Raw genomic sequence first — 25,891 nt, 5'->3', positions numbered from 1 at the left:
AAATCTTCATGTCTCCATGGTCTAATGACCTCTCTGCAGCTACGATTTGCTTGGTCATAAGCCAGTTGTTTTATAAATGGCATTACCTGTTCTGTATTACCAAATATCCTAGAGGCTGACTGAATAAGTCTATCTACAAATTCAGCGTAAGGTTCATTAGTTCCTTGTATTACCTTAGATAATTGACCTTGTAAGTCTCCATGCCCCTGTAAAGTTTTCCATGCCCTAACTGCATCTACAGCAATTTGTGCGTATACGCCAGGGTCATATTCAATTTGTTGTCTTTGACCCTCATAAGGTCCCTTTCCCAAAAGCATATCTATATTTCTTTGAGGGTAACCAGCTTCTGCATTTCGCCTAGCTGTCTCCATGCAAAATTCCTCATTGGCAACCTTCCATAACAAATATTGTCCTCCGTTTAGCACAGATCGACACATGTTAGCCCAATCTGCTGGTGTCATGTCCAAGTTGGTAACAGATTCGACCATGCTTATTGTGAAGGGAGCTTGCGGCCCATAGGTCGTTACAGCCTCCTTTAATTGCTTTATTGTTTTGAAATCTAAAGCACGGTGAATTCGTTGCCCTCCTGCCTGCTCAAGTACAGGGCATGCTAATCTTTGGGGTCCTGCCTCAGAATTCCGTCCATCAACTACGGGAGTTGAGGGCCGCTCAGCGGTAGATGGAGCTGTTGGCTGAGTTACGCCCTCTGGTGATAGAACGGAGTTAGTAGCAACCTCCTGTTGTAATTCTCCACCTGATGGCTGCTTTTCCGCTAAGCTTGCTTTTTTTAAATTTTCCTCTGTCTGACTAGCTTGAGAGACCTTCTCTTTTGCTTGACCTAGCGTTTTTTCTACCATAGTCTGGACCTCTAACAATTTACTTAGCAGTTTTTCGGTTTGTTTTTTACTGGATTCTAATCTACTATAAAGGTAACGTAACCCAATAAGATAGGATAAAACAAAGCCAAAACAGAATGAAACAAAAACGGAGCAGAGAATGGTTGTATCGATTTTCTCTTTCTCAGGGCCGAATAACTTCAAACCTTGAGCCAACCATTTTTCCCAGTTCGCCTGAGAAAATTCTAGGGCTAGGCAGCTCGAAATAAAAACAAAATAAATCAAAACAAGAACACATTGTTTTTTGAGATGGGCACCCATCCTGTCGCCTTCCCTCAGGGGCGAGCAATTTTACTCACCTCTAAGTTCCAGGCGTTCCCTGTGCGGGCCGCCAAATGCCGCAGTCTTGGCTGGGCACAGAATCACGAGCCACTCAAGCAGGAACAAAACTTTATTTTGAAAAAGCCGCCAACACTCTCAGCGCCAGCAAGCCAAAACCGGTCCTCCCACGCGGGCGTCTGACCGGAACTGCGCGTCTCCCGGAACCGGGGTCCCCCAGACCTCCCCCGGAATTTCCTCCTACTATCCTTCCCCAACCAATGGGAACTCTCCAAGAGTCCGGTAACATGAGTCCGGTAGCAGGCCAAGGTGAACAGCGGGAGTCCAATTTCCATATGAATGTAAATCTTAACATAATCATCTCAGTGGCTAGCTGGCGTCACTTTACAACCAAAGGTGCCATACATCCTATATTTGCTTGTGGCTCCTAGCAGATCATCTTAACTATTTTTTAGCACACAGTCCCAAAACATTAAATATATTTATATTATTGTACAATATATCTCCAAAAGCTTTTCATATTGCAAATCTGAAACTCTATACCCATTCAACAGCACTTCTCCTTCCTCTTTCCCCTGGAACCCTCCATTCTGTTTTCTATTTTTATGAATCTGACAATTTTAGATACCTCATATAAGTGGAATCATGCAGTATTTGTCTTTTTGTGACTAGGTGATTACACCTTACACAATGCCCTTCGTGTGGCAGATTGGAGAAGGTATTATTGAGCTATTTTATCATTAGAGCAAGTTCTAAAGGTGCTTCACTAACCTATTCTTTAATAGTATATTCAGTTTTTTTTTTTTTTTTTTTTGGTTGTGCTGGGGATTGAACCCAGGGCCTTGTGCATGGGAGGCAAGCACTCTACCAACTGAGCTATATTCCCCAGCCCACTAGTTTTTCAGTCTCATGTATGTCCCTTCCTTATACAGCACTAAGAGGCTTGAAAAGTAACCTTCAATGAGCTAGTAGTGGGGAAAGTCTCTTTTTGAAATAAATAGATTATAAGCAGCATAAAGATCCCCATTGTGAGAAACAATGACAGGGAGGAGAGTAACAGTGGGAACTGAAAGACAAAGCGATAGGAAACCAGGTGGATTTATACCTGAACTTATGCTTGTAACCATAGCTTATCCATCCTAATGTTGCATCCTCTGTGAGTGTGGATATTATGTATTTTCAATGTGCTATGCATTTTCATGTATTAATTTTTCTCATTTCTCCCTAATAAAGACTTACTAAATAGACACACTCTTGCAATAGTATCACATCTATAGGGACTAAATCCCCACATCTCACATTATTTTTAGAGATCACACAGCCTTATTTTCCCAGTGTTTCTTTATTTAAAAAGGGATTGCATGACTTTGTAAAGAAATGAATTCAGAAATATTTCAGTAACTCTGAGCAGATGTTTTATTTTCCAGAGTGAGGTATCTGTCCTGTTCTTAGCACTAGGATGGCAAGGGTAACTTAGGTAACTCAATAGGAATTAAAATTAATTTCACTGCAAGATGAAAACTCTTAATGGAAACCTCATCTCTGAATTAAGCAAGGGTGTTTATGATAATTCACACCTATTCTAATTCACTTTCTAGTGTTCAGGACTATGGTCTTGCAATTGCTTTTTACAGGGTGAGACACTGGCCTTTCTTAACTAAAAAGCAGTGTATGGCATCCAGATGCAGTTTTCATTGCATTTCTACCATGAAGAATGTTGTTGAGTGCCTTCTTCATTTCCTTATTGACCATTTCCATATTTACATTTGTGAGGTGCTTGTTCAGGAGTACTGTCCAACTTTAAAAGTTGGATGGTATATCTTTTTCTTATCAATTTTTAGAATTTATATCTATCTATCCATCCATCCACCAATTTATTTATCTATATACAAATATTTGCCAGCTTTGACAATTATGAGCATGTGTATGCAGATTTCCACATAACAAATATTTTATATCAGTCTGAGGTTTGCTTTTTTCTTATTCTCTTAATAGTACAATTTGTTGAAAAAATTCTTACTTTTAATTAATTTCAATTTACTAGTATTTCCTTCTATTTAAGAAACTGTGACCTATCCCAAGGTCCTGAAAATATTTCCAATGTTTTCTTCTAGAAATTTTATTGTTGTACTTTTCATCTTTAGTGAGATGGTCCATCTTGATATTGTTTTCGAATATGGTTTGAGATAAGGGACAAGAATCCCCCCCTGTTTCCTGCTCCCTTTTTGAGCTACCACAGTTTTATAAAATAATTTTCTCCCACTGAATTACTGTGGTGTCTTCATCATAAATCAAGTGATTGATCATGTGGATGTGGGTCTGTTTTAATTTCTCTAGCTTTGAAACCAGACTTTGTTTTTTTTCTTCAGGACTGCCTTACGTTTTTGACATTTTTCATATAAATTTTACAAACAGCTGTTCCTTTCCACTTTAAAAAAAAAACTGCTGGGATTTTTATTGGAATTGCACTAAATCTACAGAGCGATTTGGAAAAAATGGATGTCCTATCAATGTTACAACTTTGAATTCCAGGATCATGCTATAGCCAATCATTTACATAGATCTTCTTTTACTTCTCTCAGCAGTTATTTGTAGTTTTTAGAAGAGAGATCTTAATACATCTTTCCACTAGTTATTCTACATAATTGATATGTTTGGTGCTTGAACGTTTACTAATTGCTTGCTTCTTTTAAAAAACAGATTTTTTCCCCTCTGTTAAAATTCTCTAACTTTTCTTCTATTTTGACTAACACTTCATACTCCTGATCATATTCATCATCTATGTTTTAAACTTCCTCTTATTAATGTCAATATCTGAATCATCAACAGAGCTGTTTTGAGTCTACATATTTTTCATTTGGAGTTAGAAATTTGATCCTTTTTATTTTTTATGATTTTTGGCATGCATTATCATTTTTGATCAAAATCCAGATGTCTTAACTGAAAAATTATAGAAGCTTTAGATGATGTTATCTTTTTCCAAGATTATGTTTATTTTTTTTCTTGGCAGACAAACTAGTCAAGATCTTGTGAAAAAAAGATAGTTTTAGGCTATTTTGGGCTAGTCTATTCTAGTTTTCCCCTATGGCTATGGACTGATTATTATTTAGCTTTAATTATGACCTCTGCCTTCCTAGTACTGCTGACATATCTAGCCAGGTCTTCAGTTACACAGCTGCTATTTTCTGTTTTTTCTCCACCTTTTCTTTCCCTCCCTCCCTCCCTCCTTCCTTTCCTCCCTCCCTCCCTCCCTCCCTCCCTCCCTCCCTCCCTCCTTCCTTTCCTCCCTCCCTCCCTCCCTCCCTCCCTTCTTTCCTTCCTTCCTTCCTTCCTTCCTTCCTTCCTTCCTTCCTTCCTTCCTTCCTTCCTTCCTTCCTTCCTTCCTTCCTTCCTTCCTTCCTAGTTTTACCCTGTGCATGCTCAGTTTGAAATTCTACCATTCTTCTCTATAATTCTCCCTTCTCCAAGACTTTGATCCAAATTCTGGCTTCTACCTTTTCAGCCCAATAATACTGTTGTTTCATATTTGCTTACTCTGCAATTTGTAAAGGTCCTCAGAAAAATATCTAGGGTGACTGTGGAATGCATGTCACAGGCTTCCTTCTCTTTAAGTCTTGCCTCTATTGTTATCTCCAGTGCCTTCAGACAAATGCTTTATGTGTTTTGTCTAACATTTATAATTTTTAAAAATATTTTTTAATTGTCAGTGGACCTTTATTTTATTTTTTTATATGTGTTGCTGAAAATCGAACCTAGTGCCTCAGACATGTTATGTAAGCGCTCTACCACTGAGTTACAGCCCTAGTGCTATAATTGTTTTTGCAAAAAAGGTCAGTATAATGTAAACTATTCCATCAGGCTGGAATCCTAAATCTTCTAACTATTCAGACTTAAGTATTTTCTGGGCTGAGTTGTCTGTTACTTTTAGACCTTTGGTATATCTCTTAAACTCGATGGCCTCACTTGTATGAATTCTTTGGGAAACTTAAGGAAAAAAAATACTGTTTCATGTTGGGATCAGCATAGGGTGGAGAGAAGAGACCAATCATAGAACAAGGGCCATAAAGAGATAAAATGCAGTGAAATCAGGAAATGAGAGCGAGCTGCCCCTAAGAGACATGCAGATCACTAGGAGCCAAGGCAATGGGAATGCACAAGGAATGAGAGAAATTCAGTGGGGATTCTTTTTTCCTATTCATATGTTTTCTTCCACTGAAGGGAGCCCATTTCACTTTGTCCGTAGGGAGTAGAATGACTTCTCTAATTAAGAAATTTAGAAAGAGTAGCTGTTTAGATTAAGCTCAACTGTGTCCTTGTATTGCCCACAGAAAACACGAGCTTTTTCCCTTGTCTGTTAGTCTCATCTGGGCAGGTCCCTTCCATGTGGCAATGTATCCCCCTATTGTAACATTGGGACAGTGTGTAGGCCTTGGCTTCCATGCATAAGTAATTTGTTTTTCTTTTCCTCAAATCATTGAGAGCCTAGATGGAAAGAAGGCTGCCATTTGTTGGGATATTCTCAAAGATCTTCATCGAGACAGTCTTAGCCATGATGTTCCAGAAAGCAAAGCCCATGGGAAAGATTAAAGTGCTGACTCTGGGTTTTGGAGGTGCAAGCCCAGGGCGGTGAGGATGATGAAACAAACTGAAGTGAATTCAGAGAACATAGGAAGCTATAGGGTGTGATGCATTGTGCTGGCACCACGAGCTGCAATGAGCTGCAAGGAGATGGAGCAACGTGTCTTCATTTGTCACCTGTGAATTTTCTGGAGGGTGTCAAGGAGAAGTCTCGTCATGGAGGGAAGAAGGAGACACCTGTGGCTGCCTAATCTCTCTTATCTCCCGTTCCCATTGTCCAAGATTTACTTTGTGGAAGCCTAAGTCTTCTTCCACTTGGGGTGGCTCCTTCCTCAATTGCTCAGGGTGCCAGCTACATACCTTACTGTGTTGCATTTATCTGAAAACGTTGGGAATGAAGCATCAAGGATGAGAAGAAAGCAATGAGAGAATTGAAGAAATGCAAGATGCATGTCTGACATAGACTTGAGCCATTTTAACTTTAATGTTATGAGTCTTGTTGACAGTATCATCTTGGGAAATGTGGGTCATTCACATGAGTGGTTTTCAGATTACACTAGGATACTCTCTCTTTGCATGAAGAGTCTGACTGTAATGCTGAGAGCTTCTAACCTGTGGGAAGCCAGTGGTGGCAATACTTTGGGGGCAGGCTCTTCTTTCAGCATTCTTCAGATCCAGAGTTATGGAGAGATGGTTTTGGATGTGTGCTTTTGGATGTGGCCTCTATGGAATTTAAATAAAAGATTCCCAGAAACTAAAATGTAAAATTATAAGATTATAGAATTTTATATCTGCAAGGAATCTTAATCTTTTTTTTTTTCTTTTCTGTGACTTAAAGATCTTCATGAAACTTCTCCATGTTTCCTCCTCCTCTTCTTCCCAGGGCAAAGAGGTAAAGGGGAGACGTCCATGACTGAAACACTGTCCCACATCCCAGTAAATACAGATAGAGTTCCTAAAGGAAATAACCTGTCATAAAATTGTCCCTCCTACTGTCTCTCTTGTTTGTGTGCAAAGTGTAGGGATCCCTATTGTGTGAATACACAACATGCCCTTTCTCTCTTCTCTCTCCATTTAAGGGCATCTCCATCTCCTGACTGGTGGGACATTAGCATTGATAACACTTGCAGAGGGGCCTGTGAACATAGCTGCCTGCCCCAGATACTCAGTAAAAGCTGTGGGAGGGAGGCCCCCTACTGACCCACTCACTGAATGAATGGATGAAACCCCAGTTTACATAGCAACTGTGATGAAAATGAGTTAGGTTGGTATGTTAGAGTGTAGCAAGGCATAAATAGAGGTGGTCTTTCTCTATTGGAGAACTTTTACCTATTTTGCAGATTATAGAGTTTTTTTTTTTTAATTTACATGGAAGAACTTTAGAATTCTGCAGGCTGTACTGTTCTAGGGTAAGTTCTTGGATACTATTATAGTTGGATGCGAGGTGTCCCTCAAAAGCTCAATCAAGATGAGATTGAGTGGTAATTGGAGGCAGGTAGGACATAGCTGGAGGTGGGTCATGGGGGTGTGGTTTTGGGGTATATATTTGTGTTTGGCAATTGGAGATCTCTCTCTCTCTCTCTGCTTTCTGATTATCATGTGAGCTACTTTCCTCTGCCACTCTCTCCTGACATGATGTTCAGCCTCATCTCCAGCTCCAGGAAATGGAGCTGGCCTTCTATGAACAAAGACCTCTGAAACTGTGAGTCCTCAAATAAACTTATCCTCTTCTACAGTTGTTCTGGTTGGGTCTTTTAGCCACAGAGGCACAATAGCTGACTCAAACAGGTATTCATGTTGAAGGCCTGAATATTCTGATGTGTGTGTCCTTCTAGGTAAAAACATTACTCTGTTATCTCTATAACCTATGATCTGGTCAGTGGTTGGACTATCACAGCAGAGTGGGCCTAGAAAATGAGGTAAGTGTCTCTGAATGACCAGCATTGAAAGCTGGCCCTGTGGAAAGAGAGTGGAGGGGCTGACAGGTACAGAATTATAATTTCCCAAGGCTGGAGACTGGGTTCAAATGTCTCCTTGGGTGAACCCAAGGTATGCTGAAGTTCTTCTATATGGATAAGGATGAAGAGAGTAAGCCAACAAAATTTGTGGATAGAAGCTTAATTACATCCCTAATTAGAAGAAAAGTGGAAAGGAGCTGAAACTAGGTATGCAATCCTGCTATTCAAGACATAATTCCTAAGTTACACAACATTATCTGACATTAATCTAGAACAGAAATTCTCAAACATTTTGGTCTCGGGACTCCTGTTCAGTCTTCAAAATTATTAAGAACCCTCTAACTTTTGTATGTGGGGATTATATCATCCAATGTTCATCATATGCTATGGTTTGGATGCAGTTTTACCCTAAATGTTCATATATTGAAGACCTGATCCCAGCGTGGTGACGTGAGAAGTGATAGAACCTTTAAGAGGTGAGACCTACTGGGAGTTCTTTAGGTTACTGGGGATGTGCCCTTGGAAGGGACCCCAGTCTCTTGGTCTTTGTATTTCAAGATGTGACCACTTCTCACTCTCTTGCATGAACTCTCACTGTTGCCACTATGAAGTGATGTAGTCAAAGGGGCCCAAACCAGAACCTGCACCTTGCAATTTGGACTTGTGGCCTCCAAAACTGTGACGAAACAAGCTTTTTTTTTTCCCCAACAAAGTTAACCTGCCTCAGGTTATTTCGTTACAGTAAGACAAAACTGACTAATACATTGTATTGAAATAAAAACTGAGAATTGCCAAAATTTATGAATTTATTTAAAACAATAACAAACCCATACATGTACCAAAAATTTATGAAAAATAACTTATTTCTTTTAAAAGTAGTAAGGCACTGTTTGTTATTCCTATAAAATATTTTCAAATCTTTGTGATAATTGGGAAATCTCTGTCAGTTAAAGAAATGCCTTCTATTAGAAAACAAGTGGATTCTCATATCTAATTTTGCATCCAGTCTCTTGTGATATTACACATCATGTTGCCTCTGGAAAATGATCATATATACTTGAGAGAATGAGTGTGGGGAATCTATGGTTTGGATATGGTTTGATTGTATTCCCCAAAGGTTCATGTGCTGGAAGCTTGGTACCAATATGGTAGGTAGTGTTGAAGAGGTGGATCCTTTAAGACATGATGCCAGAGGATTGTGGTTAGATCATAGGGCCTCTACCCTCAGAAGGACATAATATTAGTTTCAAGGAGTGAGTGAGATTTTGTAAGAGTAGTTTGTTAAGAAGTGAGGATGCCCAATGTGCTGGGCCCTTTTGGTCTTCTCTATTGTATTGTGGTGCAGCAGGAGGAACCTGGCCCTATGTTCTCAGACCACCAGAACTTGGAATCCAGAGTTCAATGTGTCTCTTTATAAAGTACCCAGTCATGGTTATTTTGTTACAGTAGCATAAAACAGAATGATACAGTGAAAAAGGCAAAGAATACTTTAACAATATTATGAAAATATTTTTCACCTCGAAAAGGTCTCAAAAGAAACAGATATCCCAAACCATACTTTGAGAATGCTTAGTTGAGAATTTTCTGGTGAAACTTAATTTTTTTTTACTTTTCTTTTTTAAAACAAGGATATTTATTTTAGGGAGGTTCCCATTTTTCCCCAACATTTTTTATTGGTGCATTATAGCTGTACACAATGGTGGGATTTGTTGATACGTATTCATCCATACACACAATATAACTATATTTAGGCCAATATCACTTCTCAGCACTTCTCCCCTTCTTCCCATCCTTCCACCCCTTGGTCCTTTTCTTCTGTTCTACTGATCTCCTTTTGATTTTCATGAGACACCCACCCTAACCTTTCTGTTCAAAACAAGGATATTTAATACCCATAAAAATAAAAGGTGACTATTGCTTCTCATTCATCATTAAAGTTAATGATTTTAAGAGTTGGTAATTTAACATCAGTAGCTCTTGGAAAATCTACTTACTTTGAATTTTTTTCCTTCAAACTTTGATCTTGCTGATAAGTAAATGCTATTTGTTCCTTTTAAAAGAGCAAAAAGAAAAATTGTATTTTTAAAAAAATCCTATTTTTGATCTTTCTTCTTTAATTGAAGCTTTTTCTCAATAGAAACACACTTGGTCCTGTGTATCTGTGGATTCTGCATCTGTGGGTTCAACCAATCTCAGCTCAAAGATACTTTAAAAAAAATACTGAACATCTACAGAGGTGTTTCATCAGTTCCTAGACAATACAGTATAGCAACTATTTACATAGCATCTATATGCATGAGTCATCATAAATAATCTAGAGATGATTTAAAGTATTTGGGAGGATATGTGCAGGTTATGTAAAAACACTCTGCCATTGTTTAAGGGATTTGAGTTTCTATTGATTGGGTATCCAAGTAGGGTCCTGGAACCAATCCCCTGTGGATACTGATGGATGGCTGTATATATGAATGGTTCGAAATTCAAAAGAGGTGAGGGTAAACATTGGAAAAATTTCTTTTCACTCCTCTCCTTTTTAGCTATTTAATTTTCCTTTTTGGCTATCCTTCTAGAGATATATTATCCACATATATATGTGTATGTATACACGTGTGTGTGTGTGTGTGTGTGTGTGTGTGTGTGTGTGTGTGTATGGGTGGGGAGAAATTTCTTTATCTTTAAAAAAATAAACAACTCAAATAGAAAATTCCAATGACAGAGGTAACTATTGCTCTCTGGTTCTCTTATTCTGATGGGTTCAGAGAACAGCATACTATATTTAGGGATATTCACATAAGAAATTCTGGGCAATGGTGTGAGCAGGTGGAATACCTGCTGCCACTCCAGTCCAACAGAGTCTGCAACTTCTTTTGACACAACAACCCAGAAAGTCACATATCCAGACAGCAGTGGCATAAGTGGTTGAAGCCTCCAGCAGCTTTGAATTATTAGGGACAGTATGACCCTCTTCCAATCTGTACTGGACACTAAACATGAACTAGAAATAAACCTTTGTCCTGTGTTAGACCACCAAGATTTTGTGGTTAGTTTGTCACTGCAGCATGACTGGACTTATCCTGACCAATACAAATACTATATTCCTGTTCTGCATTTTTTGAATTTGTTCCTGTTCTCAATATTTCTTAAAGAGTACCATTATCAACTTACAAAAAGCTTTCTCTTTTGTTTTCGGACTCCATAGTATTCTACTTTATGAGTACAAAATAATTTATTTAAATAATCTAATCTGCATTGAGCACCCTGTAGTCTGCTCAGCTAATGTATATGTAGTGTAGAACTATTGTTGTTGGGGGAAAAAAAACCCAAACTTGCTCTGAATGGTTTTCTCAAGTGGCACCAACTAAACCAAGATTGGGGAAATCTCAGAATAAAAGGGGGAAAACAAGAACAGACCAATCATTATTCATTCAGGAGGAACTCTTCTGGAAGTTGGAGCCCAGACAATGTATAAATTACTTTCAAACCTTTGAAAACATAGTTTGCATTAATGTTAACTGGGGGAAAAAAATGAAACCACATGTAGCTCTGACATTTTTCACTGAAAATTGTTAAAAAAAAAATAACCTGATGATTTGGGTTGAGCTGACCCATAGTGTTCAATACTGGTCTAAAGAAAAAGCATATGTAACTGTAGCTGTCCTAGAACTTTGAGATAAAATTAATGTAAAACAATGAACTCTTGAGCATTCAGACACATGGCAAGAAAGTGTGTGTGGTCTGTGTGAGGACCATAAGGTGAAGAGAAAAGTTGGGGGGTGGGTAGGAGATTCTTAAGGAGATGGGTTTCTCAGTTCTGTAAGAACATTGGTAGAGAGTAGAAGTGGCTACAGGGGACAGCCCAGGGGTGATCTACCCAGTTTTCTGTCTCTTCTGCTTCTTTTCAGTGACCCTCTGGAAGCATTCAGGGTCCTGAGGCTGCTCAGGTTTCCCATGCTGTGCTTCCAGGAGACCTGGGCTGGGAGTGGAGGTGAGGTGAGAGGTAGGAGGTTAAGAGCTGGATCTGCCTTTTCCTGGTTGTGTGATTTTCACCAAATTTCTTAATCTGCTAAGAAGACTTTGAATGCAAGCAACAACAACAACAACAACAACCCTCAGCCTCAAAGACTGAAACAAGAAGAATCAGGCTGGAATTGTGGCTCAGTGGCAGAGTGCTTGCCTCTGAGGCACTGGGTTCGAACCTCAGCACCACATAAAGATATTGTGTCCATGTATAACTAAAAATACATTTAAAAAAGAATCACTGTTCTCTCATTTATTGTGTAGTCTAAGGTAGAACTTCTTAGGGTTGCTAACTTAAGAGTTTTAGAACATCAAGAAGACTCCAGGTTCTTTCCATCTTTCTACTCTGCCATCTTTAATACGTAAGTATCATCGTTAGCCTTTTGGTTCCCTGAGTCACATCCAGATGCAGTGTATAAATGGAAGAAAAGGAAAAATGTTGCCATGTGTCCCTTTTTTATTAGTAAATAATCCTTCTCCAAAGCCCCTCAGCAGACTTCCTGAATGAATAACTGAACATAACTAGGTCACTTGCTCTTGCCCAAGTCAATCTCCAGCAAGAAGAATTGGGTTCCTGGGATGAGCCTCCTTAATCTGTAGGCATACAGAGCCACTTGGGGAGGGACGGCAGGCTCCTGAATAAAACCTAGGCTTGGCCAATGAGGAATGAAGGAGGTGTTAGGTACATAGCACTGGTGTCTGATGCACTTATGTTTGCTGAGCCTCAGTTTCCTTATCTGCAACATGGGGTAATAATAATGTCTATCCTGCATGGTTGCTATAAAGATTAAACATAATGATGTGTGGAAGGCACCTAGCACATGTGATGTTAGCTCTTGCTGCAGTTGTCATTATTGGAGTACTGATAAAAGAAAATACCTCAAAAATTGTTACTAAAATCACTGAAAGCCTCATACATATATGTGAATGGATATCAAATCCCAACAATACAGTCACATGAGTAGAACAACCTTTCTTCTCAATTGATAGTATTCCATAGGTTAGCATTTATCTTTTTATCTTGGATCTTGGATGAGTGGAATCTTGACTGGTCCTATCTTGTATAAATTTGAGAAAAGAGGTTTGGACAAGTTTTATTTTGTTTTTCCCCCTAAAATAGTTCTGTACCACACACATATTTGCTAAGCAGGTTTGAGAATGCTCAATATGGAGGAAGTCTGGATTATTTAAATAAAACTATTTATAGTAATTTATTTTTGACTCTATGCCATGTACTACAATAAGAGCTCTACGTATATGTTTTTTTTTCTAATCCTAACAACAAAAATGTATGCATGCATTCTTTTCGTTCATTCATTGAACATATATTGAATTGCCAGGAATTTCATTTTACAGAGGATACTGAGTTTTAGAGAGGTTGAGTAACCTGCCAAGTGATATAGCTGCTAAATGGCCAAGTTGTGATTTGTGCTTAGGTTTGTTTGGCTCTGCTGCAGGAAAATCCTTTGAAACTTCTTTCTCTGAAAGATTCTTCAGTATTCGATTTCACTAGACATTACCCATTAAAAATGAGGGTGGCAGGAACAGTTGCAGGGGCTTCAGCACACACTCTAAGCTCTGCAGGCGGGAACAGTCTCTTAAGGTCCACTCTGGTCACCGCACTTCCCAGAAAACTGAGGTCGGTTCTACTTGTCTCCAGCAGGTGGCAGGCTTGTATCAGCAGCGTTGCCTCCTACTTGTAAAGAACCGCAAGTGGGGAGAATGGATTATTGGCAAACTGTAGAAATCATCACTTACTACTTTTCCCCCAATCTACAGCACCTGTAGCTGGTCCGGCTGCCCGCATCCAAGAAGTGACAGATGGAATAACTTCATCTAAAAGAACTTTTTAGTTTTGAAAAATGCTCGTAGATCTTTTATACACATTTATCCCAATTTCAAACGTGGAGACATTTAGAAAAGGTATTATTGACATCTATAGTTATTGCCTCTATTTGTCTATGTAAATGCCACAAAATACCTAAAGTGGTGGCCATGAGTTACTATTTTTGTGAACCTAATGCTTGGTGTTTGTGACTGCTCAGTTGGTTTTTGAAGAATGCAATGAAAACCTTGTAGGACGATGATCTGAGTTTGATTTATGACTTGGTCATTTTATATTTGGGAAGTTTTTAGTAAGTCATTTTTGGGGACTGGGAGTGTAGCTCAGTGGTGGGCAAGTGTTTGGCATGTGATCCTTTGTTCAATCCCCAGCACCCCCAACCTCACAGTCATTTGTTTCCTGAACCTCAGTTATTTCCTCTCTAATGTGATGATTCCTGAGCTCACTCGTGAGAATGAAAAGACATGAAAAGGACTATGTATAATATTTGTTAGAAATAGTAATAATTTTCAAGTGATTGGGCCAAAGTTGTAAAATGTGTTAGGGTTTTACACTTCTTAATAGGATTTATAATATAAAATTCTGGGGTGTTAGAATTTAGCCATCTAATTTAGATGACATCTCATCTCTGCATCTCTGGTTATATTTCCTGCCCACAGCTCAAGTATGTACTTGTTACCCTACATGGAGAATCATTGAGGTGGCAAAGTAATCTGCTTATTCTCTGTCCTGGCTCCCATTTTACTTCATTGGACAACAACCTCTACAGAGATTTTTCAGGGAGACCTTTCCATAATCTGGCTTTGGCCTGCTTTCTCACCTGGCCACCATTGTCTACCTACCCATGTCTGTGCACAGAGTCAGCAGCAGCAGCAGCAGCAGCAGCAGCAGCAGCAGCAGCAGCAGATTTGTTCTTGGAACCTAGATGCCCTGTGCATTTTGACTTCTCAGCTTGGGTGTGCTCTCTTTCCCCTGAAAATCTTCTCCTTCGTCTCTTTACTCCTGTGTCAGCCAGCTTTTCATCACTATGACAAATACTTAACAAAACAACTTGGAGGAGGAAAGATTTATTTTAGTTCACAGTTTCAGAGATTTCTGCCCATGGTTGGCTGGCTCCATTTCTTTGGGCCTGATATAAGGCAGAACACCATGGTAAAAGGGTGTGAGAAAAGATGATAAGTTAATGCCAGCTGGAATAGGGGAGCACTGTGGATAAGAAATGCCATTCCAGGGCATGCTCCCAGTGCCCTTCTTCCTCCTTGCCTATGGTGCCTACATGCCCCAGTGCTTACAGTTTCCAGCCCCCTCTTCTGCCCCCAGCAGTCCATTCTGCTATGAATGGATTAATCCACTGATGAGGTCAGAACCCTCATGAGCCAATCACTTTCCAAAAGCCTGGTCTAAATATTATTGTACAGGGAACCAAGCTTTCAACAATTGAGCCTTTGGGCTACACTTCATATCCAAACCATAACAACTCTGAACCACGTCCTTCATCTTCTATGAAGGCCTCCAATAGCCCATGTTGAGCACCCGCCTTTGACCTCCTTTGCTCTTAGGAGGCAGTACAGGTCACTGGATATTTAAGGGCCTGGTCTTTGGTGTCAGACAGACGGAAATCAGATCCTGGCAAGTTATTTAAATTGTGTGTAAGTTTTCTTATCCCTAAGGTATAAAAAATAATAATAGTCTCATAAAGCTGTTTTAGGGATTGAATGAAATAATATATATATATATATGACTTACAACAATAATTGGAAATCAAAACTTAATACATGATCATTAAATAGATTACTTGATACTTTTTTTATTGATTGTTGTGGACTGTGCTTCATCTTTCTAGATATACAGTCAACTTAATATATTCAGGGACTGAATATATATACACACACACACATATAAAACTGGAATTGAACCCAGGGCCTCACGCTTGTTAGGTAAGGGGTATACCACTCAGCTACATCCCTGGTTCTCAGGGGTCATAGTTTATGTTTCTTTGTATTCTTTCTTCTGACCTGTACACTCTCTGAACATGATAAGTATACCATAACTACTTTTATTGCTTGATCATTATTAACTAGTATTAAGAAATAAAACTGATCCTTGAGATAATCTTTAGCAAAGCTGCCTAGACACTGATTGAGGATGATATTGGTACGTGCTGAGAAACTGTACAAAGTTTTCTAACTACTAGACGGTGGGTGCTACATTCAAAATTCTAAGTGATCTGTATCATTCTAATATATATCTTATTAAGACAAAGCATTTATTTTCTATAATTTGGACATTATCTAAAGGATCAGGAATAAACAAAAAGAAAAACATGATAAGTTTTTAAATAATATTGATGATGAATAGGACCTTTGTACATTTTACCAACCAAGAGAATATAAAGAGCTTGAGTTGGCCCTGGTCTCCCACACACCTCTTCTCCCTCTACCTAGCTGTGATGGCAGTGGTATAGAATGGCCCAGGGCCAGAATTCTGCTGCTTTTCTCCTTTGGTTTTCCTGATTCTCAGAAAGCACTACACGGCTTTCTCTCTCCCTGCCAGGGGTGGATGGGGTTGCATAGCTCTTCCCAGCCCCACATAAAGATGATTGTACCTGTGGTCACAGGAGACAGAGATCTGTCTCTCAAGCCTTTTGTGTGTGGGCTTGGAACCCGAAGTTTAAATGTCACTTCTCAAGAGAGCCAGAACATTCTTAATCCCAGCAAAGTAGCCCAGCCCCTCACTTTGTCTGAGTGGTATCCTGAGGTCCCCCTACGGCCCATGAGAATCAAGAGCAGAAAGCAGTTCTTGAGACCCAGGGACCCTGTATTTGAAAGTGATACATAAAGAGGCAAGAGGATTCCTGTGAAGGGATTCTCATAAAGGGAAGCCACACTAAGGCTATGATATAAAATGGTGAGAGCAGATAAGCCAGCAGTGGTGAAACACATCTTCCTCCATAAAAATAATTAACAGTTGGACTCAGATCTCAATCCAAAATCTGAATTAATTTAATGTAAGGCACTGAAAAAAAAAACTTCTCTTTGGGGGAGTCTCTAAAACATACAACTTTTGTTTTCAGAGAAAGGTTGGAAATTAGTGGTGATTGCTGTATAGGCTAGAGTAACCCACTGGAAAGCGTGCCCCTCACCCCAAATGCTGCTTCCCCCCAGCTTACTTTAGGCTAGATTAATTCATGAGTCAGACCACCCAGGTACCATAGAGACAGATGCCATAGAAATGCCAAAATAAACTGGCATAGCGGAGCACACATGTAATACCAGTTACTCAGAAGGCTGAGGTGGGAGGCTTCCAAGTTCAAAGTCATCCTGGGTAACTTAGTGAGACTCTGTCTCAAAATAAAACAAAAGGGTCCAGGATGTAGCTCAGGGGCAGAGCATTTGCATAGAGGTCTTGGGTTTGATTCCCAGCACCATGAAAGTGAGTGGGGAGGGAACTAGTAAAATAAATGGATGGAATTGGATGCTGAAGCATGTTCAATAGAGAATCCAGATTATAGACAGTGCTCTGTGGCCTGCCGAGGTTGCATTAACTACCCTGGCTACCTGTGGAGAGATTGAGGGACTGGCCCATGCCATTTTGTTGCTGTAGTTGATGCTTTTGCTCTATAGAAGGAACCATGAGAGAGAGGGTGTGCTTCAGGTAACTATCTGGATTAGGTATAAATGAAGAAGTAGGGCCTGGTGCTGTTTGTCACAAAACATCTCAGAAAAAAAAGAGAAATGAAAACCAGCCACACATGCAACAACCTCAAACATCTTGGTTCATTTTCTGATCCAATAAAAACTAAAAATGAACTCCATACACTATATAATGACAGTAGGAATATCCACTATTCCAGAGGAGAAAGAAAGAGTGAAACAAACATAAAGGAGATGAATGAAAAATAGATGGCACTGGGTAGAACATTCTGACATCACAGCAAAAGAGGAAGTGGTCAGGGTTGTAGGGAAAGGGCAGCGTGCTGAAGGGGACTGGCCACACAGAGATGCAGTGCATGCCACAGCCAGTGGGGGGCAGAGGAGCTCCATGTCCAGGAGAATCAGGCCAAGCCTACTGCTCAGCACATTTAGCCCCAAACCTACAATTCTACAATCCTGCTACAGGAAACCACCTGGAACTCAACTCCTCTCTTCTCCTCTCCTCTCCTCCCCACCCCTCTTTCTCTACAGGCCAAGCAAAATGGTAAAAACAAAGGAGATAGCTGATCTCATGTGCTTTACCACAAAGACCGGTTTTGACTTCAAAGCTGTGTGCTTGTTTCATGTTTTCTTTTGCTTATTATCTTCTCATCCCACTTGTTTCCAGCAAGAACCCCTGTGTGGATCAGGAATACAGGACACTCATCTCCCCCAGTAAAGCACGTGCACACCCAAAATCAAGGACTCTAGCCGATTTCTAGGATTCTTATTTACTAGTGTTCAGAACTTTATTTATTAATTTATTAATTAATTAATTTATTTATTTTAAGCCAATGGCAGTTTGAAAATAGAGCTTAAGAGGATGGGTGGGCCTAATTGGTTTATTGGTTTACACAGGCATCCAGGCTGGAGGTGACTCATGAAAGTCAATTATATACATCTCTTCCTACCACCTAGTTAAGTTATGTCATGTTGGTAGTTTGGCAGGAGCCATGGTGGGAGTATTATTGTCACAAAAATGGGCAAAGACTGCAAATCAGGGCTTTCCCCTGTATTAGTTCGCTTTCCATTTCTGTAACAAAATACCTGAGATAATCAAATTAAAAAGAGACAAGTTTATTTTGGCTCCTGGTGTTGGAGGTTTTAGTTCATGGTTGGTTAGTCCCATTGATTCGGAGCCTGTGGTAAGGCAATCCATCATGGTGGTCACATGTGATAAGGTATACTGTCACTTTATAGCCAGTATGTGAAAGAAGAGGAACCTGACCAGGGTCCCACTATCCCTTTTCAGGGTATGATCTCAAAGACAGGGTCCCACCTTCTAAAGTTTCTACTTCCTCTTGATACCACTGATCCGGGGGCTAAGACTCTAACACATGGGCCTGGGGGACATTGCAGATCCAAACTATAGTTTCCATAGAAAGTTGGCTTTAAACACCTGTCAGCGTAGTCATAATCCCATGCTCTAACTCCATCCATGCTCAGGCCAGAGTGTGGCTCAAAAAGAGAGAAGGGAGCCATATCTGACAGCCAAAAGACTTGCCTGTATGAACCTTTCCAAAAACTATCGTCAACAATCGCATGAGGATGTCTTTCCTATCAGAGATAAGCAAGGAATTAAATAAAAATTTCCTACATAATTTTTAACTATTGAATTGCTATGCTAAGTGGTCCATGAAGCCACACACCCTCTTTTACAACCTAATTTTAGGCCTTGGGAAAAATGTGAGCCTCCTTAGAAAGATCAGTTTTGTGGTTTCTACAAAGCAAAAACCTAGAAGACAACAGTGGCCATCTTTCTCTTTGATGATGCCCGAGGAACTGCTGAACGTGTCATATAATTGTACTGCTTATGAATTTAAACTCACAAGTTAGCTCTTAGAAAAAGTACTCTTTTGTAGTCATGGACTAACTTTCACCCTAGTCAGTCCCTCAGATTTGCCGGAAGACACACATTTAGACCCTACTGGTCTGTGTTGGTAGCATTTTCTGCAAAGGAAATGTATTTAGGCTCTTAGGTAACAATCTACATTTTCGATGTTTTGAAGTAGAAAATTGGCCTGCCTGGCAGAGTCCTGCCTACACAAGGAAGATGGCCAAAAAGGTGTAGATATAACTCTTTAGGCTTTAGAGACAAATTAGAAATAATGGATGGGAGGATTGGGGACATAATTCAGTGTCATGAGGTGATGTGAGCCAGGTTCCTCACTGTACAAGAAGAAAATAAAACAACATAGAAAAGGAGAAACCTAGAATGAACCCTTGATGTGGGATTAGAACTAGTTTTGTTGTAAACTTAGAGTTTTCAATAGGTAGAATTAGAGACAGAAATAAAATATTGACATGTGTGTGCATACATTGTGTCTTTATATGTGCACATGCGTATACACATGCACACATAGACAAATACATACAATTCCTAGCTCTGTCGCCGAGAGAGCTAGGTAATAGTTAAATAACAATGGACCAGGTATGGTATGCATATTTTTTGTTTTTAAATACCATTCCCTGCTAAAGAGAAACGGGAATTCTTAGAGAAAGGCTGATTTTACAGCTGCAACAGGAAAAATGTAAGACAAGTTTTGAACATCTTGTGGTTCCAGAAAGTAAGCAAGTAATCGAAAAATTATGGGGACTTGTCAAAGGGCGCAGAAAATAGCTCAAAGGGATGACAGCTGGTACCTGAATAACAGGTAATTCATCACAGAATCAGATTATAGACCATTGATTAAAATAGATATCCTGCTATAATAAGTAAATTAACACATAAGTGGGAAGAGAAGGTTTTTCCCTGTAGATGAATTCTAGCTAATTAATATTGAAGGGACTATGGATTTAGAAAAGAATTATTCAAGACCCAGAGTAATTATCTTAGGCAAAAATGTATCAATAGATTCTAAACCTAGTGGGGGAAAGTGAGGTAAATTATGGGATTCTTACATGGTCTTAGAGTGTCCCCTCAGAAAACACTTACTGATTTTTAAGAAATCAGCAGTAATTGGGAGGTATGGAGTTTCTTGTTGGTGTGATGGAAATGCACCAGGATTAGATCGTGGCGATGGCTGCACAGCATTACTGACACACTCATAACCACTGTATTGTTTGTTTTAAAATGGCCAGTTTGGGGCTGGGGTTGTGGCTCAGTGGTAGAGTGCTTGCTTAGCATGTGCAAGGCCCTGGGTTCCATCCTCAGCACCACATAAAAAGAAATAAGTAAAATAAAGATATTTAAAAAAATAAAATGGCCAGTTTTATGATCAGTGAACTTATCTTTAGAAAAAATAAAAATTAATTTAACAAAAAGAAGCTGTTGGCGACTCAAGGGCTGGGGAAGCAGAAGCCAACAGATGGAGTCAGCTGAACAAGGTCTCTAGGAGGAGCTCTGCGCACTGAGCTGAGCCCTCTGAAGGTGGCGCCACCTGGCTGTTGCTGGTACCTCTGAGGGGTGGGATGAGGCTGGATCCGGGACTGGTGAAAGCTGGAGTCCACGTGCTGCTGGGGCAGCGCTGCTCTGGGAGACACAGGAAATGGAGAGAACTGGAAGGAGGGTGCTCTTCCCACCCTCCCATCACGCTCTACTTCTCGCTCCTACTTCTATAGGCAGTATTCATGGGGAGCCTGGGAATGCCCTGGGGAGGCTTGGCATATCAAAGGCAGGGGGTAGGAAGGTGGATTTGGAGCCAGAGAGTAGATAAATAACCAACTCACAGGAAAGCAGGGATAATAAATAGCTCATACTTGGGAAGGGGTTGATTCTTCTCTCATATGATTTTTTTTTTTTCTCAAGAGTGCTTTGTTGTATCTTAAAACGCTGCTTAATTTTGGAAGAACTTTGATGAATACTTTTACAAATCAGAAACAAAAATCTTATCATCCCTTTCTGTGTTCTCAATCTACTTTTGAAAAATATCCTCATCCCTTCTACTGCTCCCACCTACTCAGTCTTTAATAGAATGGGGGGACTTCTGCAGCCTAACACATATGCCTCCCACCTTGGTGGCTTTGCTCGGACCACTACATCTCAACTGGAGGCTGTTCTTCCCTCCTCTCTAGCTGAGTTCAATTCTTCTTCCATTATGAAGCCCTTTCTGCCATATCAATCCATAAGAACCTTTCCTCTCCTGCTTCTTGATTCCTGAGCCATACTTGAACACTTATTTAATGCCTTAAGTTATCAGTTTGATTTTCATATATGTATATCTCACCTCCACATATTATATCTGTTTCTTCACATGCCTGAGAATGTGTGAGGGCTCCACTATTCTCCTCAATTTCTGTGAGATCAATTTTTTTTAGATTCTGCATATGAGTGAGATCATGTTGTACTCATCTTTCTATGTCTGGCTTATTTCATTTAACATAACAATCTCCAATGCTATCCGTGTTGTTACAGATAACAGGATCTCATCGTTTTTATGGTTGAATATTATTCCATCATGCATATGGGCTACATTTTCTTTATTCAGTTATTTGTTGGTGAACTCTTAGGTTGTTTCCCACCTAGGTGGCTACTGTGAACACTGCTACAATGAACATAGGGTGCAGATGTCTCTTTGACATATGGATTTCATTTCCTTTGAATATATACCCAAGTGGGATTGCCAGATCATATGGTAGCTCTATTTTTAATTTTTAAAGGGGCCTCTGTTTTTTTTTCCATAAAGGCTATACTAATTTATATTCCCACCAGCAGTGTGCAAGGGTTCTCCTTCTTCACATCATTTTCAGAACATGTTGCCTTTATTAATTTGATCACTGCCATTTTCACTGGATGACGTGATATCTCATTATGGATTTGGATTTGCATTTCCCTGGTGATTACTGGTGTTGGACATTTTTTCCAACACCTGTTGTTCATCATTGTATGTCTCCTTTTGATAAATGCCTATGAAGGTCTAGTGCCCATTTTTTAAAAAAATGGGTTATTTTTGTGCTGTTCAGTTTTTCAGTTCCTATATATTCTGGATATTAACCCCTTGTCAGAAATTTGGTTTATCAATGTTTTCTCCCCTGTCCTTTTTTGAAGTCTCTGATGCCATCGACCATGGCATGTTAGTTAGGTGCTATCCTAGCACCTTCATGTTCCTTACCTGGGAGCTCTCTCTTCATTATCATTTCCATCTCTTATTTTGATTTGCATAATTATTTTCTTTCTGAGACCCTCAAACTGGAAGATTATCAACCTGAATATTTTTAAGAAAGCAAGCAGCTACAACATACAGTGTCTTTTGGGGCTCCACAAAAGACACTGGGGAATGATAGAGACTGAGGCCAACTAAAATGCCCGCACCCTATAAAAAAATCAAATTTTGTGAAAGAACACTGTGTGGGCCAAACAAAAGCCCTCACAGACCAAATGGCCAGTTTAAAACCTTTCAAGTCCAGATTTAAAGACAAGAAAATGTGTTCATTTCTATACTTACAGCAGAAGTTGTCGTTGATTTCTCTTTCCAAGGCTCTGACTTTGGATGGCAATAAAAAAATTTTTCTAGAATCAAGTAAGTTTGACATTTTCAGCACTTGGAGTAAAGGAACAGCTTAAGGAACAGCCTTAAGTTTTCCCCATGATTTCCTTCGTTTTTCCTAAGAACATATGTTATCATCTTGTGAAAATAGCACCCCACAGAACATTTGTAGAGAGATATTATTCCATGGAAAATGTAGCAGAATTTATCAACAAAGATGATGATTGGTGAAAATATGCACACACATACACCATCCAAAATCTTAAGTTGTCGAGGACCAAATGTTGCGACAACTTCTGTCATCTTGCTAAGATTGCCTGCCTTTACCTCCATATGTTTCCTCTATTACCATCGCGTGTAGCTTCTCTGTTTAATCTCACCACTCCCTGTCTCCAGTCTAAATTTTTAAAAGTAATCATCAAGTTCTGTATCCCGTGGTAGGGTGTACAAAACAACCCCCAAGCTCCCTTTTCCCTATGGTTCTTTGGTAATGAACTTTTGTCATTTGTATTGATTTTTTTTCCTTTTCTGAAATCCTTTCTGAGTTTGAAATATTGCTCATTTTTTGGAAAGATTTCTTCCATACTTAAGTTTAAGATTCATTCATTACTATGCAACAAATTATTACTGAGCGCCTAACATGAGCTGAGTATGATCGATGCACTGGGGATACAGCTAGGAACTGAAGAGATGAGGATCCTGCTCCCATGGGAGGAACACTCTAGTGATGAGGAGAGAAGGCAATTGAGCAGATAAGTAGTAAAACATTCAGGTGTCAGCTCTTGCTGCCTGTCAAGGAGAAACTTGAACAGGGAAATGGGTCAGGAATTATGTGTGGGACAGAACAGCTGTGATGGCTAGTTTTCTGTGTCATCTTGGCCAGGCTATATAGTACCTAGTGATTTCATCACACAGTACCTAGGTGTTGCAGTAAAGATATTTTGTAGATGTGATGAACATCTATAATTCGGCTTTAAGTAAAGCAGGTGACCCCTCATCTAGTCAGCTAAAGGCTTTAAGAGCAAAGACAGAAGTTTCACAAAGAAATTCTGCCCTAAGACTGAAGCAACTCTCATCTGATTCAATGTTTGAGGCTGCCCTACAGATTTCAGACTTGCCAACTTCCACAATCCCATGAACGGATTCCTCCAAAACCAATCATATTATATATAAGTATATGCATATATATGCGCGCGCACGTGTGTGCGCGCGCACACACACACACACACACACACACACACACACACCCTGTTTGTTCTGTTTCTCTGGAGAGTCCTGAGTGACTCAGTGACAATTTTGGATTCAGAGACTTTTGGACATTCAGCTTATTAATTTCAACTGTGCTCAAATGTCACATTCTCATCGAGGCCTGTTCTGATCCTACTCTATCAAAAATGAAAATTCATCATCTCCCATTCCATATCCCTGATCCCCTGACCCCACTCTGGTTTTCCCATAGCAATGTCACTTTTCACATACTGTGCTACTATTTATTTGATTTTAGTTTTTATCTCCCTCTTCTACAAAATAAACTTCATGATGGCAGGTGTCACAGGACAAGTTCCTGGGAACAAAACTCTGAACTAAGATTTGTGTGCAGAAAGCTTATGGTGTCTGTGGGGGAGGGGGATGTTCTCAGGGACAGCAGCCACAAGAGAGTGAGGACAGTATGCTGGGCAAGAAAGGAGTGGACCTGTGATGTGGTTGCAATGGGGGGTCTCAGCTTATTCCAGGGGAGCTTGGAAGCTAAGTCACTGCTTCAAGGATGTCCTGAGGTTAGTGAGACACAGGGAGCTGGGCCTTGTATTCTGGTCCTTGGATGCAGTCTGTCTATAGGAAGGGCATTTCCTTGGGGACAAGCTCCTTTTGGTGTAGGCAAGTCCCAGGGAAGACACTCAGCAATGAGTCATCAGCCAGAGACACTCCTGCCAGCTGGAGAAGAGCAGCCTGGTCCTGCGTGGAGATGAAGGCAGTGCACCGGGCAATAGTTATCTTTATTTGATGACTGCGGTGTATGGCCAGTTCCCAGAGCAAGGCCAGGAAGGTTGAATGGATGGGTGCAAAAATGAACAAATGAATAAATGAATGAATGAATTCTCTTTACACAGGTCAGCATGCACAAAGAGGATGTGGCCACTGTTCTCAGTGGATGACAGGGAGACAAAAGTGTAGAAATAGAAAACAGACCAATGTGATCGCAAAAGCAAGTGTTTAAGGTTTAAAGACAAAAGGGGATACATGGGAGAATGGGCTGTTCCAGGGAGTGGCAAGATTGGATATAGCCCTGAATAAATGGATATTTCTGCAAGTTTCCAAGTCTTACACATAGATCTTGGGCCATTGTAAGGCCAAGGAGCACTATTACAGGCCTGATCGGGGCCCAGGGATAAAGAAAGCATCCTCCTAAACAAGGAACAACTAGCTTTCGTGACAGAACTTTTAACAAGCCTTTTCTCATATTTGTTGACTCAACGCAGGCCAGAGAATTCTTTGAAAGGCAACATGGCTATAAATCAGCAAGTCCTGTGAATGTGCATTCCAGGGTCTTGGAGGAAAAGCCTGCACACAAAAGCACCTCTTCTGAGTCTTCAGGAATGCTGTGGTGAGTGGCCTTGGAGGTCTCAGGGTTAGACTCTGGGGCTGGGAATGGAAAGCATCCAGAAGAGGGGCGTAGGGGAGCTGTAGCAAGAGCAGTGCAGTCTGTTTCTAGTAACAACGTTGGGCATTCAGCCCCCAGGACAGTGCCTAGCAGATACTAAGCACTCAATGAATATCTAGTGAATGACAACTGAATTGTTGTCAGGTCTAGTTTTATTATGCACTGACTGTGTGACCTTGAGAAAATCTCTGTGCTTCTCTGAGCTTTGACCATACTGTCAGTGTAAAAATGTTGAGTTTGAACACAAAAATAGAAGCTTGGGAATGAATGACTGGCGAGACCCCGAATTAAAAAAAAAAAAAAAAAACATTCAAAGCCATGTCTGAAGCAGTGAAGAGAGAAATCCATAAAGCCTGCATAGCAGAGAGAGCTCTCTGGCTTCCGGCACTAGTTTGAGCTCTGGCTATACACCAGGCCTGCTAAGGGAGGTGAGCTATTCCTGCATGGCTGCTATATCCCATGGAATTTGCAGGGGAGTAGCAGGATGCTGTGGTACAGGGGAAATGCCTCTCCCACAGCTGCCTTGATACCAACAGTTCTCCC

The 25,891-nt window shown here is 40.2% G+C and overlaps 1 long non-coding RNA gene across 1 annotated transcript in view; it reads left to right on the top strand.

Annotated features, from left to right (window-relative positions):
* LOC308657461 overlaps window positions 1–25,282 on the top strand; it is an 80,309-nt gene extending 55,027 nt beyond the window's left edge. Inside the window, exon 3 of the long non-coding RNA XR_014023930.1 lies at window positions 25,167–25,282. This is a non-coding gene — a long non-coding RNA (uncharacterized lncRNA). The remainder of the gene's footprint in view (window positions 1–25,166) is intronic.
* The last annotated feature ends 609 nt before the right edge of the window (window positions 25,283–25,891 follow it).

The sequence above is a fragment of the Spermophilus citellus genome, assembly GCF_964194105.1.
Source record: "Spermophilus citellus genome assembly, chromosome: 1".
Classification (NCBI taxonomy): Eukaryota; Metazoa; Chordata; class Mammalia; order Rodentia; family Sciuridae; genus Spermophilus; species Spermophilus citellus.
Note: the sequence above shows the minus strand (reverse complement) of the source record. Positions and strands in the feature narration are given on the sequence as shown.